Source organism: Neofelis nebulosa, chromosome 9 (assembly GCF_028018385.1).
Source record: "Neofelis nebulosa isolate mNeoNeb1 chromosome 9, mNeoNeb1.pri, whole genome shotgun sequence".
NCBI classification, from domain to species: domain Eukaryota; kingdom Metazoa; phylum Chordata; class Mammalia; order Carnivora; family Felidae; genus Neofelis; species Neofelis nebulosa.
In genome coordinates this window covers 15581804-15591635 of record NC_080790.1, presented here as the reverse complement: position 1 = coordinate 15591635, position 9832 = coordinate 15581804, and the positions used below count along the sequence as shown (strand labels likewise).

Sequence of the window (9832 nt, the reverse complement as noted above, 5' to 3'; positions counted from 1 at the left end):
AGTTGTCAGCACAGAGTCAGACGCATAGGCCTTGAACCCACCAACTGCGAGATCATGACCTGAGCCAAAGTCGGACGCTTAACCGACTGAGCCACCCAGGTGCCCTGCAAGCTCTGTTTTTTTTTTGTTTGTTTGTTTGTTTTTAATTTTTTTTCTTTTTAACGTTTATTTTTGAGACAGAGACAGAGCATGAACGGGGGAGGGGCAGAGAGAGAGGGAGACACAGAATCGGAAGCAGGCTCCAGGCTCTGAGCCATCAGCCCAGAGCCCGATGCGGGGCTCGAACTCATGGATGGCAAGATCGTGACCTGAGCTGAAGTCGAACGCTTAACCGACTGCGCCACCCAGGCGCCCCCCTGCAAGCTCTGTTTTTATGTAAAGATCATTTAGTAGTTCAGTAATGAGTTCATCAAGAATAATTCATAGGGGAGGGGGAGAAAAAGAATAATTCAAGGTAAGATGTGTCTGTTGACCTTCGGAGGGGAACCAAAGAGAAAGCACATAAACCACATGACTAAAAATTTTCTCCTGAAAATACACCACTCTGCATCTTGCTGAGAATGTAGCAGTAGTGACCATGTACACATACATCATATAGACCTAACGACCAAAAAACATACTTTACACGTTTTTTAAAGGGAGAACAATTGTTTGGTTGCAATCTCACTTATAAACACCCACCACCAAAATAAAGCGTAAACTAGGAAAGTACAGTTGTGTTTGGGGTATGCCCAGTTTGGGGTAGTAGAGGGTATTTTACTGATATCTTTATCGTTTTAGAAGACTTCCAAATCAAGGATAACTTCTCTGAGCTAGGCCTCACTTTGTTTCTGTATAAAAACTGAAATAGAGGGCCACCTGGGTGGCTCAGTTAAGCATCCGACTTCAACTCAGGTCGTGATCTTGCGTTTGTGAGTTCTAGCCCTGCGCCAGGCTCCGTGCTGACAGCTCAGAGCTGGAGCCTACTTCAGTTTCTGCGACTCCCTCTCTCTGCCTCTGCCCTGCTCACACTCTGTCTCTCTCTCTGTCTCTCAAAAAATAAATGTTAAAAAATAAATAAATAGAGGGGTGCCTGGGTGGCCCAGTTGGTTAAGCATCCAACTCCTGATTTTGGCTCAGGTCATGATCTCATGGTTCCTGGGATCAAGCTTCGTGTCAGGCTCTGTGACAGCATGGAGGCTGCTGGGGATTCTCTTTGCCTCTCCCCTAGCTTGTGTGCGCACTTGCCTGCGCTCTCTCTCTCTCTCTCTCTCAAACTTAAAAAAAAAATTGAACTTTTGCAAGAGAGCCGTTGTTTCCTTAGTTGGTTTAATTCTGTTCTCTGTTGAAGGTCATGCTAAGGTGTATTTAGATATTAACCAAACTTAATAGCTATTTTTCAGTAGTGAGATTACATCAAAATGTGAACACATTAGGTCCCTGACTTGGTGGGGCCCATTTTAGGGGTGGGGGTGGTGTTTGCCTGCAATCCACAGCCAAGCTTTGTGGGCCCAACTGGGCATTGTTCCTCCTGGAGTGGAAATGGGCCATCATGACCTTTAATCACAACTTCATTTGAAGCAGCTTTATCTTGTGGAAAAGGACACTGGCCTTGGAGTTTATAGAGAATAGTAACAATGTGTTAATCCCAATCATTTCCCCTAAGGAAGGGGAAAAAACTTAAGATTGTTAAGGGGTCATGTTTCCAGTAAAGGGAAATCTGTTGTCACAGAACAGTTAAATATCCTAGTGAATATATGCCAAAATTGTTTGCCTTAAAAGGTAATTTTTTTTTTTTCTTCTGTCTGCTAGTTCTGGAGAAAAACAGTAGTAGTTTAGTATATTTGATTCTAAAATTCAGGTAGAGATAACATTGAAGACAAACGTTTAAACATTTGGCCTTGTTTTTTTTTTTTTCTAAATAGGAAGCAACTTTGCCTTAATTAAGTAGCTCATAAATGTCAGCATTCTGACTTCTAAGTTTGGCACTCCCTCTGAAATTCCCACAAAAAAGTCTCTTGAGATCCCGATGCTGGCCTAAGTCCCAAAGTCCTGTTATGCTTTTTAACTTCAGTTTTGGTTTTTATCATCCAACATTGTTGCCTACCCAACCTCTTGGCTTTCACAACTTTTTGTGGGGGTTCACCTGTCTTCATCATCTGCAATTTGCTTCTGTCGCTTTTCCACTTCCATCTGCTTCTGTCCACTCTGCTCTGGTTTTGGCCTTCTACACATTCTCAGCACTTACTGCTATGAATGTGGCTGTAGAAGCTCCATAAAGTTCCAAGTGTTTCTGAGGCCTATCAAACAAAATTCGGGTCCTGTGAGGCCCTTGTTCCCAAAACCGAGCTCACTGGAACATGTGTTTTCCTGGCATCATTAGCACGTTTTATGCAATGGAAAGAGCATGGTCTTAGGGATCATCTGCTGAGTTCAGTACCCAGTTCACACTCTGTGGCCTTGAGCAAATGTTTAATTCAACCGATAAATTTTGAGTGTATATTTTGTCCCAGGTACAAGAGACCTAGAGATGGGCATAGTAGTAAAAATTCCCTGGTCTCCTTTGAGTGGGGAAAAGCAATTTAAAACTACATAGTAAATTAGTGATAGAACTATAGAAAAAAAGAATGGGGTGGGTACAATTTTTGTGGATGTCATGAAAGGCCACACTTAGAATAATGTGATATGTGAATGAAACCTGAAGGAGGAACAACATCTTAGAGGGACCTGCAGGAGAACCCTTGGAGTGTTCAAGGAATAGCCAGCTTGAGTGAAGAGAGTAGAAAGGGAGCAGCACGGAGAGCAGTGGGCCGTGAGCTCAGGGAGGTTTTGGGTTGGCCGCTGTATGTAGTTCATCATGAAGACTTAGTAGGAGGGGAGCCTACTGGAGGGTTCCAAACAGATGAGAGTCCTAAAATGACTTGTGGTATAGCTTCTCTGAATCTTCTCTAGGAAAAGTCTCTGATGGCTCAGATTTGTAAATAATAAGTGATACAATTCATGTGCAGAATCTAGAGTGCCTGGCACATAAAAAAATCAGTAGTTCTTATAAAACAGGTTGGGTTACATACAGGAGTTGTTGAGAAATCAGATACTGGATTCAGACAGGCTTGGTTTTCAATTTCAGTTCTGCCACTGATACACCGTGAGTCTGGCCAAGTCACTTAGCCTCTGTGAGCTTGAGTAGCACCATATGACTTCATAAGAGAAGGCAGTGTGTACAGTGCTTAGCACAACAGCAGACTTACAGCAAGTCCTCAATACATCCATATATGTTGAAAATTTTTTAAATATTAGACGGTTTTAGTAAATTAGGTAGATTTTGTAAATTGGCCATTCTCTCTTCCAATCATTTGGCAAATGGGCTACCAATGAATTAGCTTTGAAAAATGATTTGTTGCGGAGCCCCACAGTGGGAGGTTCGTTCAATCCCACAACCCTGGGATCATAACCTGAGCTGAAATGAGGAGTCAGACCCTCAACTGACTGAGCCACCCTGGAGCCCCATAAAGAAGAAGATAATTTTTAAAATTACAAGTATACCCATTCAGTTACCATTTCTGGTACTTTTCATTCTTTTTGTAGATCTACATTTCCATCTGGTATCATTTTTTCACACTGAGTGGAGCCTGCTTAAGATTCTCTCTCTCTAGGGAAAATGGGTGATGGGCATTGAGAAGGGCACTTGTTGCGATGAGCCCTGGGTGTTGTATGTAAGTAATGAATCACGGGAATCTACCCCCAAGACCAAGAGCACACTGTACTTACTGTATGTTAGTCAACTTGACAATAAATTATATATATATTTAAAAAAAAAAAAAAAAAGGATTCTCTCTCTCCTGCTCCATGCTCTGCGTAGAGACTTCTTGAGATTCTCTCTCTAAAACAACATTGAAAAACATTATCTTTTTTAAAAGATAATTAACTGTTAACCAAAAATAAGTGTCACAGAGAGTCGACACAAGGAATCTAGTCAGCCACTTACGTGCAAGTGAGTTACTTAACCGTCATTCAGCTGGCAGGAGGGCCAGGGAATATAAATCAGGTTTCCTGATGCCTTGTCCAGATTTTGCGCTACCTAACTGAATGACAACAGACACAAAACTCCGTTCAAACAGACCGGAAACTCTTACTCTTTCTGGTTTCCAGGTCAGAAACTCTTCTTCCTTTTCAGTCCTTCCTCTCCCCGTTCCTTGCTCACACACCCCCTCGTGACAATATTTACACAGCGCTCTATAGCTGCCAACTCTTCCGTGTCTGTTACCTCACTTGATCCTAAGAACAACTCCAAGAAATGCCTAGGTCAGGGGTTTGCATCTTCTTGATTTTATGGATGCAGAAACTGAATCTCGGACCGGAGTTAAATTCCCCGGGATGAGGGATTCATAGCTTGGTGAAGGCAGGGCTGAAATTTCAATCTTCTGACTCTAGCATGTGTGCTCATTCCATCAGCCCTAAGTTGCATCTCTCGTGTGCCTGAATCCCATGTTGCTTGGGCATTCATTTACTTCTCAATTATTTTCTCACACAGGTCGATTTTGTCCCTCAATATAGAATTCTAGATTGTCAGGTTTTTGTTTTTCATTCAGTACCTTGAAGATGTTGCTGCACTGTCTTTTTGTACACATTGTCTCTACTGAGAAATTTTCTGTCACCCTTAACTTTGTTTTTTTTTTTTTTTTTTTTTTTTTTTGAGGGGTGGGGAGGGTCAGAGGAAGAGAGTGAATCTTAAGTAGGCTCCACACCCAGCATGGAGCCCAACATCAACACGGGGCTCAAATTCACAAACCATGAGATCATGACCTGAGCCGAAATCAAGAGTTGGATGCTTAACCGACTGAGCCGGTTCATTTTTTTAAAAAGATACCCCTTGTTCATTTTTTTTCTTTTTTAAACTTTTGGTGATTAAAAGTTTTGCTCTGTCACTGGTTTCAAGCAATTTTTAAATAATGTTCCTTGATTTTTTAAAAATGTACAATGTACATTAAAAAATGTAAGGTTTTACGTGTGTGTGTTTCTTGTGCTTGAAGCTCATTGGGCTTATAGGTCTCATCAAGTTTCAATTTTTTTTCGGTCATTATTTCTTCACATATTACTTCTGTCTTCTCCTTCTCCTTCAGGGATTATGTACAGCTGGAAAGATAAGGATAAGCTTCCTATAATGAAGTGATTTGAGATAGGCTTTGAGAATTGGCCAGGATTTGAACTGGTGGAGATGTGGGTAGAACACTTGATAACTTATTATTTTGAGAGACAGCAGAGCAAGCACGAAGTGGGGAGAGGAAGAGATTCCCAAGCAGGCTCTGCACTGCCCCATGTGGAGCTTGAACCCAGGAACCATAAGATTGTGACCTGAGCTGAAGTCAAGAGTCAGACACTTAACCGACTGAGCCAGCCAGGTGCCCCTTGATAACGCATTTAATACAAGGGGATCAAGAGAGGAAAGAGGACACCAATCTCAGCCCGTGTGGCTGGGAGAATACTGTTTCCACAGGCAGAAATGAGGACTAACGGAGTTTATTAAAGAGGAAGATGTTGAGGGGCGCCTGGCTGGCTCGGTCGGTAGAGCATGTGACTCTTAATCTCAGGGTTATCAGTTCAACCCCCATGTTGGGTGTAGAGATTACTTAAAAATAATTATTTTTTAAAAAGGAGGAAGTTGAGTTCATTCTATGGTTGAGCCTGAGGTGCTTTTGTGACCTGTGACTAGAGAGTACAGCAGGCAGAGTTATTAATGTAAGTCTATTGCTCAGGAACAGGATTGGGATAAGAGACCCGGATTTGGGAATTACCAGTAGAGACGTGGCAGCTGAAACCACAATGGGTGGAATTCTTAACATGATGGCCAAAGAAGAGGCCAAAGAAGGCCTGGTCATTGAGACATTCTACTTCTAGCAATTTATTATAGGAAAAGATTAATAGTTCACAACAATTCATAAAAGGAGATTCATTGAAGCACTCCTTATAATCAAAAACAAACTAGAAATGACATGTCCCACAACGGAGAATTGCTTAAATAAGTGGAATATACGATAGGATACAATATACCCATTAAAAATGATGCATTAGAAGAATATAACAAAAAAAGTTCACTTTACAAACAAAAAGCAAGTAAGAAGATCACAATATACAGTGTGATGCCATTTTTAATAAAAAATATATGGCTATACAAGCAGAGAAAAAGAGATAATACCACATAGCTTATCTTTGGATGGTAGTGTTACCTATGGTCTTTATTTTCTTTTTGCTTATCTACATTTGCTAAACTCTCCACAGTAAGTAGCATGACTTCTACAGCTAGGAAAAAAATCTATGACAATTTCTTAAAAACTGACCTAGAAGAACTCTTGTGGATTTCGAGACTGTGTGGAGGATGGCCAGCAGGAAAGGGAGCGGGAAAGGAAGCAGACAATTCATGGAGAATCAGGATTACATACCAGCTTGGCCAGAGGGGCTGACGCTGGATCACTTACCAAAGTAGAGCTGTCTGAACTCCTGGAAGAGGCTTTGGATTTGGTGCTCTGAGTTTTTGTGACTGCTCTTAAGAAGTGTGATGGAGAGAGTGGTCACTCCCTGGCCCAAGAGGTCTTATGATCATACAGTCAGTCCCTCAGAGGCCTGTCTTGCATGGGGATCCGGCCTCACCGTGCACCTTCTGGGCTGGGTGACCACTTCCTTGCACTTGGCCTTGCATCGGATCCCTGTCCAGGCCTGTTGTCGAGAACCAGGATGTTGCAAAGCCCCTCAGGTAGCAGTTTCCTACAGAGCTTGTTAGATGCATATTCCTAGGCCCAGTCCCAAACCATCTGAATAAGAGTATCTGGCCAGCTGCCTTGTGAATCCTGAGTATTAGGAATCTGCCTTTTAATAAGCCTCCTTAGGGATTCAAGTTGCAGAACCTCTGCATTCAGGCCTGTGCAATAAACTTCCTTCCCTTAGGTTTCTGGCACACAGAGTCAGAGAGAACTGAATCTGGATGTTTCTGTAAATTAGCACAACTAAGTCTTTTGGTCACGCATCAGAAATTCCAGGATATGAGAAAATATCTTTCTGAATTCAACAGACACCATGGCCTTGCATATGTCCTAGGAGCCTTTTGGAGCTGGGCCTCAGTACACAACCGGAAGGGAAGAATGGGTGTGGCTCTCCCTGGTGACAACTTGTCAGGAGAGGCTTTCAGAGACTTTTCCCAATCGGTCTGAGCTGAGAGCTAGTGCAGCTCCGTTCTCAAAGGCCCAAGCAACCAGAACGCAGAAATCAATCCACTGAGGCACTCCACCTGTGAAGCTGGAAAGCTGTTAGATAGTGGTCAGGAGTAGGGGTGCCTGGCTGTCCCAGTCGGTGGAGCGTGTGCCTCTTGATCTTGGGGTTGAGTGTAGAGATTACCTAAAAATAAAATCTTAAAAAAAAAAAAAAAAAAGGTCAGAGTTAGATGGGCCAAAGGGAGGGGCCTCTGACGAAAAGCGGATCAGGATTCAGAGGCCAAAGATTATTCCCGAATCTAGACAGGAGACCTCAGGGGGCACCCATCCATCCCATTATAAAAGGTATATGCTAGATTGTATTACAGTTTCCAAGGATTTGATGTAAAATCCTATTCCTCACACGCTGACACTGGCTTGCCCACATGACTTGCTTTGGCCAAGCACATGTGAGCGGGATTGATGTAAGCCACTTACTTGCAGCAACATTAAGATCTGTCATCTGGTTCTGCCATCTCTCATTTCCTTCCTTTGCCGCAAGACCAGCATGTTTCAGATCGGGTCTGCCTCTTGTCTGGGTGCCAGAATGAAGAAGAAATGGAGAGGGTGCCTGGGTGGCTCAGTCAGTTAAACCAGCCAACTCTTGATTTTGGCTCAGGTCATGATCCCAGGGTGGTGGGATCATGCCCCAGGTAGGGCTCTGTGCTGAGCGTGGAGCCGGCTTAAGATTCTCTCTCTCTATCTCTCTCTCTCTCTCTCTCTCTCTCTCTCTTTCTCTCTCTCTCTCTCTCTCTCCCTCTTTCTCTCTCTCTCTCTCTCCCACTTGCATGTGATCTCTCTCTAAAAAAAAAAGAAAGAAAGAAAAGAAAAGAGGTGGAGAAGAATTGCAGTCAACCTCTGAAGGACACATAACAGAGCAAGAAATGAACCCCTGAGATTTTGGGGTCATTATTACCATAGCCCAACCTAGTCAGAGTTGACCAGTAAAGAAATAGTTTTTTTAGGATTGTGAAAACAAAACAGTAGTATTCCAATGAATTTTTAAGGAAAACTACCCATATTTATTCCTTAGCCTAACCAAATAGTTTTAATGTTTACATATGCCTACATGGAAATGTGCTGAAACAGACCATTGCACTTATGTTGCTTGTACACTTGGATTTCTTCAGAGAAGGAGCCTGGTGGTGGAGGAGGATCAACTCCCCACTAGAGGAGGCCAGAGGAAAGGGCTGTCCGTGGAGCCAGTGACCAGCACAGAGCCATCTGTTGTGAGGCAGGGAAGTGAAACTGAGCAAATCTATTTCCTTGGCATCGTTAGACCGCTGGAGAAAGTAATGCCAAGTTCTTTCTTTTCTTACAGTCTGTCGTGCCTGTTTACTGTCCTGCCAAGGCAGGGGTGGATTTCAGCCCTGTTCTCTGATCTTCCATTTCCTAAAGCCTCAGTCCCACCACAGGCTGGGACCCTGCAGGCCGTAAGGTGGAGTTTACAGAATTCAGCACCGAACAATGCGGGCATCAGCTCTGCCCTCCTGGGGCCTACAGTCTGATGGCGTAGAGAAATAAACTTTTTTTTTAAAGTTTATTTATTTATTTTGAGAGAGACAGAGACAGCCTGAGGGGAGGGGCAGAGATAGAGGGAGACAGAAAGTCCCCAGCAGGCTCCGCACTGCCAGCACAGACCCTGACAAGGGGCTTGAACTCACGAAACCGTGAGATCATGACCTGAGCTGAAACCGAGAGTCGGATGCTTAATCGACTGAGCCACCCAGATACCCCTAGAAATAAATAAATTTATTATGTATCGAATAATTACAAATTGGGTAAGTCCTCCAAATGAGACACACAGGATGCTGTGATGGATTGGAAAAGCAGTGATGGTAAGCAAGAATCTATTTAAAACAGAATTTTAAAACTGCCAACTGGGGAACATTAGTCAATCACAAACTCTATTTAGATGTTCATGATCACATCTTTAAAAAAAATGAGACAGAACTGAATGTGGAGGTGAATAAAATAGCATCACATGTGGTAAGTGTAAATATTGTTTCATGCAACTGTCATTTTTATTGTGTGTATGTTATCTATGTAGTTCTTGGCTCATAATCTAAAATGTAGTTGTTACAATGGATGGTGGTAAAAATAAATTTGAAAAACTAATTAAGATATGGCCTCAGGGAAGGCTGCTTTGAGGAAGACATCGTGCTGATAAGCAGGGTGGGAACATGCTTGGCGTCCTCCAGGACAGGGGGAAGGCTGGCTTGTTTGAAGCATGGAGAACAGGAATACAGTTCTGGATATGGTCAGTGCTGCAGAGGAGGAGGGACTGAATCCCTCTTTTTGCCATGAAAAAGAATTTGGATTTTTCTTTTCATAAGTTCATTTATTTGAGAGGTGAGGGAGGGGCAGAGAGAGAGAGAGGGAGAGAGAGAATCCTAAGTGCTATCATTGCAGAGCCCTACTGCGTGCGTGCGTGTGTGTGTGTGTGTGTGTGTGTGTGAGTGTGCACTCCATCTCACCAACCCAAACCATGAGATCTGACCTGAGCTAAAACCAAGGGTCCAGCACTTAAGGGACTAAGTCACCAAGGCACCAGCCACCCCCACCCCACCCCACTCCCAATTTGGATTTTTCTAGAAGCAAAGTTGCAAGGT

General features: G+C 43.1%; 1 long non-coding RNA gene across 1 annotated transcript; it reads right to left on the bottom strand.

The window, feature by feature from the left end:
- Positions 1 to 2196: 2196 nt before the first annotated feature.
- Positions 2197 to 3114, bottom strand: LOC131484424 (uncharacterized). Its single transcript, XR_009248240.1, has 2 exons — positions 3051 to 3114; positions 2197 to 2279 (listed from the first exon to the last, which is right to left on the bottom strand). It is a non-coding gene; the product is annotated as an uncharacterized LOC131484424 (long non-coding RNA).
- Between the last annotated feature and the right edge of the window lie 6718 nt (positions 3115 to 9832).